Raw genomic sequence first — 9,020 nt, 5'->3', positions numbered from 1 at the left:
AACAGAGAATGTGTTTCGCCAAGGGCAGTCAACGAATTACAACTCTGATTCGCCAAACGGAAATTGACGAAATAGTCTGGTGTTTCGCCAAGGGAAGTAGACGAAACAGAATATGTTTCGCCGACCTGTAACTCGTTAACTTGGATAACTTGCACAGTAACCTAGTTAGACTCTGTTAGAAGTTAACGGTATTAACTAACTGCTGCTAAATGATGAACATGACTTGCATAATCTTGAATACGTGCAATGTGCTACTTGGTGATATGTCTATGTGTGAACAATATGAACACAAACTGATTGCGTATACGTGCACTCTAGGACTTGATTGATTAACTGTGAGCACACAACTTAGCATACCGAGCAAACCAAGGTGAGTTCACACCCTTACTAAGGCATGGGATTCCCAGGGTTTGGGAATGGGATTGAAGGAATAAGGTTGAATAGATTCATACATACACTGTTACTAGACTACCATACCATCGTCCTCGGTTGTGCAGGACACATACGTAAAACCTACGTATACTATGCTACTCGCTATCCTCGGTTGTGAAGGATACTCACGTAAAACCTACGTGAAATTATACCCACTACTGCCTCAGTTGTGTCAGGCACTTACGTAAAACCTACGTAAACCCCCACGTACCCCTATCCTCGGTTGTGAAGGATACTTACGTAAAACCTACATAAACTTGTACGTATTACTGTTCTCGGGATGTGTAGAACACTTATGGTTACGAATAGTCTAGTGGTTATACAACATGGGAAGCCCCCACCAATAGGACTTGCTATCGGCCCAGTAGAGCCATCTGTTACAAACAAACTTACTATTACGCATTTACTTACTGTGAACTCGCTCAACTAGTTGTTGATCCTCTGTTACATGCCTTGCAGTTCGATAGGTACATGGAGCTTGCACAGGGAGGAGCTGGTCGTTGTGGGCTTGGATCGTGATTGTTTTGTTAAACACTTATGGCATTTCTTACTTATTTATGTTGGGTTTTATTTATACGCTTCCGCTAAACAATGAAAAACATACTTGGATTTTGAATACCTTTCATATTGGTGGTTGAATGGCATTTATTTTTACTTATTAATTACATGTTCAATATGATTGGTGGCTTGATCCTGGTCAGTCACGCTCTCAAGCGGTGATACTCCGCTGGTGGATTTTGGGGGTGTGACAGATTGGTATCAGAGCCATTGGTTATAGAGAACTTGGTTTTAATATGGGGAAAACGTTTTTATTAAAACCAGACTATAACCAGTACAGTGCTCAACGATCCACAACGACGCTTTGCTCCACGTGCAAGACTCAACATCCTAGGTAATAAGGTTTATGTTTATTGCCTACATGCTAGAATTGCATAGAACTTTGCTCGTAGTATGCTTAGATTTCATTGCTCACTACTTGTTATTGCTTAAGAACACCTGTGTGCTTACACTCTTCTGTCATCGCACTATTCGCGAACCTTTCTCACTCACGTTGCCTTTGATGTGAAGATCAATGGCCGGACGTATTAACATGACTCAAGCCCAGTTGACGGCTCTTATCAATGAACAAGTTGTTGCGGCACTTGCAGCTGCAAACGCAGGAGGTATACCCTGCAGTCGTAACTCATCCTAGGATCTTTAGATCCTACGTTCCTAAACAACTCTTGTGTTTAACCTTATTCTGTTCTTACACATTAGGTCAACACGTTCAGCAACCTGTGTGTACCTTCAAGAACTTCATGGATTGCCGTCCTAGCACGTTTAGTGGCACTGAAGGAGCGGTTGGACTCCTCCACTGGTTCGAAAAGCTCGAGTCCGTGTTCGAGATGTGCGAGTGCCCTGAGGCTCGCAGGGTGAAATACGCCACTGGCACGCTAGAAGGAATAACACTAACTTGGTGGAACGCCCAAGTTCAAATCTTAGGGTTGGCAGCTGCTAACGCCACCCCTTGGAATGATTTCAAGGAATTGATCAAAAGGGAATACTGCACTCGGGAAGACATCCACAAGTTGGAAGATGAGTTGTACCATCTGAAAATGACTGGGTCAGAAATCAAAGCTTATACCAAGAGGTCAAATGAGCTGGCCGTGCTGTGTCCAACTATGGTGGACCCTCCAGTTAAGCGTATCGAGTTGTATCTCAAGGGATTAGCACCGGAGATTCAGAGCCATGTGACATCGGCCAATCTCGACAACATCCAGGCTATTTAACGCCTCGCTCATCGTCTCACAGATCAGGCAGTGGATCAGAACAGGCTGCCTAAACGTATCAGCGCTACTGCTACCGTTACCACTTCTGCTACACTTGCTACTCCCAGTGACAACAAGAGAAAATGGGATGGGGATTCCAGCAAGGGATCAGCTTCAGTTCAGTCACAGGTTCAGCAGCGGAAGACTGACAGTTACCAGAGCCCCAGTCAGCACTCTTCGGGTGGCCACAGGCAGGGCGGATACCGAGGGAACCTCCCAAAGTGCAACAACTACAACAGACACCACAGTGGCCAGTGTAACAAGGGTCGCTGTCAAAGATGCCTCAAGATGGGTCATCAGGCCAAGGATTGTAGAAGCCCTCGGCCTGCAAATCAGAATCAGCAGCAACCACCAGCACAGCAGAATCAGCAGCAGGGCAACAAGGGATGTTTTCATTGTGGTGCAGAAGGTCACTTCAAAAGGCACTGCCCTCAGCTAAACAGGAACCAGAACAACAACAATAAGAACAATCAGGGAAATGGCAATGGCAACAACAACAACAACAACAACGGTAGGAACAACAAAGACAATGAAGCAAGGGGTCGTGCGTTTGTGTTGGGGCAGGGTGATGCCAGAAATGATCCCAACGTCGTTATGGGTAAGTTTCTTCTCGAAGATATTTATGTTACTGTTTTGTTTGATTCGGGTGCGGATACGAGTTATATGTCTTTGAAAATGAGTAAATTGTTAAAACGTACACCAACACCTCTAAACACCAAACATGTCGTAGAACTAGCAAATGGTAAAAGTGTAGAAGCCACGCATATAGTCAAGGGTTGTAACATCGTTCTAGCGGGTCAGACCTTCTCGATTGATCTCATTCCCATAGTTTTGGGTAGCTTTGATATAGTCATTAGGATGGATTGGTTATCCCAACAGCAAGCAGAAATCGTATGCAAGGAAAAGGTAATTCGCATTCCTCGTTCTGGTCGAGAACCTCTTGAAGTTCAAGGCGACAAGAGTGGTGCTGTGGTTGGCATCATCTCTTTCTTGAAGGCGCAGAAATGTTTACGAAAGGGGCACACCGCTATTCTGGCACTTGTCACTGACGCAACAGCGAAAGTACAGAAATTGGAAGATATCCCAGTAGTTCGCGACTATCCTCAAGTGTTTCCTGAAGATTTACCTGGTCTACCGCCTCATCGTCAGGTCGAGTTTCAAATCGAGCTAGCTCCAGGAGCAGCACCTATAGCCCGCGCACTGTACCGTTTGGCTCCAACTGAACTGGAAGAATTGTCAAAGCAACTACAAGAGCTCTTAGAAAAGGGCTTTATTCGTCCAAGCTCATCGCCTTGGGGAGCTCCAGTACTTTTCGTGAAAAAGAAGGATGGCACTTTCAGGATGTGCATCGACTACCGTGAACTGAACAAGGTGACGGTGAAGAACCGTTATCCTCTTCCGCGTATAGACGACTTATTCGACCAGTTGCAAGGGTCGAGCTACTACTCCAAGATAGACTTGAGGTCAGGGTATCATCAGCTGAGAGTCCGGGATGAGGACGTCTCTAAAACCGCTTTCAGAACTCGCTACGGTCACTACGAGTTTCTCGTCATGCCATTTGGGTTAACGAACGCGCCTGCCATATTTATGGACCTTAAGAACAGGGTGTGCAAACCCTATCTAGACAAGTTCGTCATCGTTTTCGTCGACGACATTCTGATTTACTCCAAGAGTCAAGAGGAGCACGAACAGCACCTACGATTGATTTTGGAACTTCTTCGAAAGGAACAATTGTACGCCAAGTTTTCTAAATGCGACTTCTGGCTTCGTGAAGTCCACTTCTTAGGCCATGTGGTGAACAGGGATGGGATTCATGTTGATCCATCCAAGGTAGATTCGATCAGGAACTGGCCTGCACCGCGTACACCAACGACAATACGCCAATTCTTGGGTTTGGCAGGGTATTACAGACGATTCATCAAAGACTTTTCGAAGATAGCACAGCCGCTTACGCTACTGACACAGAAAGGTGTCACCTACCGTTGGGGTAATGCGCAGGAAACCGCTTTCCAGTACCTAAAGGATAGGCTTTGCAGCGCACCTATTCTCTCATTGCCAGAGGGCACGGATGATTTTGTGGTTTATTGTGACGCATCGATACAGGGTCTTGGTTGCGTATTGATGCAGCGGGATAAAGTTATAGCCTACGCTTCTCGTCAACTCAAGATTCACGAACGGAACTACACGACGCACGATTTAGAGCTGGGAGCTGTTGTTTTCACGCTTAAGATATGGCGACACTACCTGTACGGTACCAAGTGCACAATTTACACCGATCACAGGAGTCTCGAGCATATCCTTAAGCAAAAGGATTTGAACATGCGTCAACGAAGATGGGTTGAACTTCTGAACGATTACGAATGCGCCATCAAGTACCATCCAGGCGAAGCCAATGTTGTGGCTGACGCCCTCAGTCAGAAAGATACTACACCTAGGCGTGTACGAGCTTTGCAACTCACTATTCAGTCAAGTCTTCCTGCACAGATACGAACTGCTCAGATAGAAGCATTAAAACCCGAAAACGTCAAGGCTGAAGCCTTACGCGGCTCAAGGCAACGAATGGAACAAAAGGAAGACGGTGCATACTATGTAACGGGGCGTATTTGGGTCCCACTATATGGCGGTTTACGAGAACTTGTGATGGATGAAGCTCATAAGTCTCGCTACTCGATACATCCAGGGTCGGATAAGATGTACCACGACATCAGAACAACATATTGGTGGCCTAGTATGAAAGCCCACATCGCGACTTACGTTGGCAAATGCTTGACATGTGCAAAAGTCAAAGTGGAGTTTCAGAAACCAGCGGGCCTACTTCAGCAACCCAAGATACCGCAATGGAAATGGGAAGAAATTTCCATGGATTTTGTTACAGGCCTACCTAGATCCCAGCGTGGGAATGATACCATATGGGTGATCGTGGATCGACTCACCAAGTCTGCACACTTCCTGGCTATAAAGGAAACGGATAAGTTCTCCACTCTCGCAGACGTTTATCTTAAAGAAGTGGTTTCGAGGCACGGGGTGCCCACCTCCATCATTTCGGATCGGGATGCACGATTCACGTCAGAGCTATGGCAAGCGATGCACAAATCTTTTGGCTCACGGTTAGACATGAGCACAGCGTATCATCCTCAGACGTATGGGCAGTCTGAGCGAACGATCCAAACTCTTGAAGACATGCTTCGGGCATGTGTTATTGATTTCGGCAACGGCTGGGAAAAGCACCTTCCTTTGGTGGAGTTCTCATACAATAACTGCTATCACACCAGCCTACAAGCCGCTCCATTCGAGGCATTGTACGGGCGTAAATGCCGGTCACCTCTCTGTTGGGCAGAGGTGGGGGATAGTCAGATCACGGGTTCGGAGATTGTAGTGGACGCCACAGAAAAGATTGCACAAATACGACAACGCATGGCGGCAGCACGCGACCGTCAGAAAGCCTACGCGGATAAGCGTAGGAAACCATTGGAATTTCAGGTCGGGGATCGGGTTTTACTAAAAGTCTCACCCTGGAAGGGTGTGGTTCGTTTTGGCAAACGGGGCAAACTAAATCCGCGGTATGTCGGACCGTTCGAGATCATTGAGAAAATAGGCAAAGTGGCCTACACGCTAAACCTACCAGCTGAACTCGATGCAGTTCACAATGTATTTCACGTGTCGAATCTGAAGAAGTGCCTGTCAGATGAGACCCTCATAGTTCCTTTTAAGGAACTCACTATCGACGAGCGGTTGCAGTTCGTCGAGGAGCCAGTTGAAATCACGGACCGGGATGTTAAGGTCCTCAAAAACAAGAGAATCCCTCTTGGCCCAGAGTACACATGGGAACGCGAAGACCAGATGACAGAAAAGTATCCCCAGTTATTCGAAACCAATACACCCACTACTGAGATTGAAGCTACTACTGCGGAATTTCGGGATGAAATTCCAGATCAACGGGGGGAGGATGTGACACCCCAGGAAAACCAGTGAACGATGCAACCTATCTAGCTTCCTCAGTGGGTACGTACCAAATTTCGGGACAAAATTTCTTTCAAGTTGGGGATAATGTGACAACTCGAGTTTCCGTCTTTCACTCTTGCATTTATTGCACGTTGACTTTGACCGTTGACTTTGACTATTTGTTGTTTGACTTGTAATGTAAGTGTGGTGATATAATAAAGTGTTTTGTGATTTCATGATTATGTGCTTGGTTGATTGTATAAGTATAACATGAGACTGTTAGTAAATTAAAGGGTAATAGGAGAATGTATCGATCAAGCCCATTACGGACCCAAACCCACTAAGGATTTGACGAATCAAGTGATTCGCCAATAGAGACCCGACGAAACACAAATATGATTCGCCAATAGCAACTCGGCGAAACACAAGTGTGTTTTGCCAATTCTAGTCTCGCCGAATCTGATTTGCCAGCCCACATGTGTTTCCCCAAAGCCCAGTTCTGGCCCAACTCGTTATATGAAGTATTTGTTTGGTATCTCGTTCATTCACCACACTTTTAATGAAACCACCGAAACCCTAGAGCCCTATTGTTTTCCCTGTGCGACGGCAACTACAAGCTTTGAAGTCTTTTCCTTTCAATCAGTATAGTGATCTCTCCATCTTAGTTAGTTTACACTGTTGCTTGATTCTTGAATGGTTCCTTAGAAAATTATTGTATGGCTGTATGTTTGTGATCGATTAGAGAATGAGATTGTTACATCGGATTGATAATTCATTGGGTTGATTGATAGGGTTGATATTTCTGTTGTGAATCGTTAGACTAGGTCTGATTAATTGGACTACTGATCATGTTTGACTGGATAGTAGATATATATATGTAGGTTTATATGTCAACTGAAAGATGATTCGAATTACGTAATGATTGACTGAATGAGAATCATGATGGTATAATGATTTAGTAATTCACAGGATTACATGAGTTGGTTTGGCTGATTGTAGATGTTGTAACTGTTGGTTATGCTGTGATTCGTAACTGTTGTAGATGATGATTACTGAATTGTATTGTTGTGTTGTCGATGATCATGATGGATGTTCATGACGGCTGTTTTAGATGGTTAGGGTTTCTGTGATAAGTTCTGTAACTGATTGGCGTGATTGACGTAACTGACATATGGACGTAACAGACTGTTTGTCGAAATAGGGGTTTGGCGAAACAGAGAATGTGTTTCGCCAAGGGCAGTCAACGAATTACAACTCTGATTCGCCAAACGGAAATTGACGAAATAGTCTGGTGTTTCGCCAAGGGAAGTCGACGAAACAGAATATGTTTCGCCAACCTGTAAATCGTTAACTTGGATAACTTGCACAGTAACCTAGTTAGACTCTGTTAGAAGTTAACGGTATTAACTAACTGCTGCTAAATGATGAACATGACTTGCATAATCTTGAATACGTGCAATGTGCTACTTGGTGATATGTCTATGTGTGAACAATATGAACACAAACTGATTGCGTATACGTGCACTCTAGGACTTGATTGATTAACTGTGAGCACACAACTTAGCATACGGAGCAAACCAAGGTGAGTTCACACCCTTACTAAGGCATGGGATTCCCAGGGTTTGGGAATGGGATTGAAGGAATAAGGTTGAATAGATTCATACATACACTGTTACTAGACTACCATACCATCGTCCTCGGTTGTGCAGGACACATACGTAAAACCTACGTATACTATGCTACTCGCTATCCTCGGTTGTGAAGGATACTCACATAAAACCTACGTGAAATTATACCCACGACTGCCTCAGTTGTGTCAGGCACTTACGTAAAACCTACGTAAACCCCCACGTACCCTTATCCTTGGTTGTGAAGGATACTTACGTAAAACCTACTTAAACTTGTACGTATTACTGTTCTCGGGATGTGTAGAACACTTATGGTTACGAATAGTCTAGTGGTTATACAACATGGGAAGCCCCCACCAATAGGACTTGCTATCGGCCCAGTAGAGCCATCTGTTACAAACAAACTTACTATTACGCATTTACTTACTGTGAACTCGCTCAACTAGTTGTTGATCCTCTGTTACATGCCTTGCAGGTCGATAGGTACATGGAGCTTGCACAGGGAGGAGCTGGTCGTTGTGGGCTTGGATCATGATTGTTTTGTTAAACACTTATGGCATTTCTTACTTATTTATGTTGGGTTTTATTTATACGCTTCCGCTAAACAATGAAAAACATACTTGGATTTTGAACACCTTTCATATTGGTGGTTGAATGGCATTTATTTTTACTTATTAATTACATGTTCAATATGATTGGTGGCTTGATCCTGGTCAGTCACGCTCTCAAGCGGTGATACTCTGTTGGTGGATTTTGGGGGTGTGACAAGTGTCTTTCCGACTGAGAGCGTCAGCCACAACATTTGCTTTACCTGGATGGTACTTGATAGCGCATTCGTAATCGTTCAAAAGTTCAACCCATCTTCGTTGACGCATGTTCAAATCCTTTTGCTTAAAGATATGCTCGAGACTCCTATGATCGGTGTAAATAGTGCACTTGGTACCGTACAGGTAGTGTCGCCATATCTTAAGCGTGAAAACAACAGCTCCCAGCTCTAAATCGTGCGTCGTGTAGTTCCGTTCGTGAACTTTAAGTTGACGAGAAGCGTAAGCAATAACTTTATCCCGTTGCATCAATACACAACCAAGCCCCTGTATCGATGCGTCACAGTAGACCACAAATCGTCCGTGCCCTCTGGCAACGAGAGAATAGGTGCATTACAAAGTCTATCCTTTAGGTACTGAAAAGCGGTTTCCTGGGAATCTCCCCA

This window comes from Helianthus annuus, chromosome 2 (assembly GCF_002127325.2).
Source record: "Helianthus annuus cultivar XRQ/B chromosome 2, HanXRQr2.0-SUNRISE, whole genome shotgun sequence".
In the NCBI taxonomy this organism is placed as follows: Eukaryota; Viridiplantae; Streptophyta; class Magnoliopsida; order Asterales; family Asteraceae; genus Helianthus; species Helianthus annuus.
The sequence above is the reverse complement of the archived record's forward strand: the minus strand, read 5'-3'. Positions refer to the sequence as shown.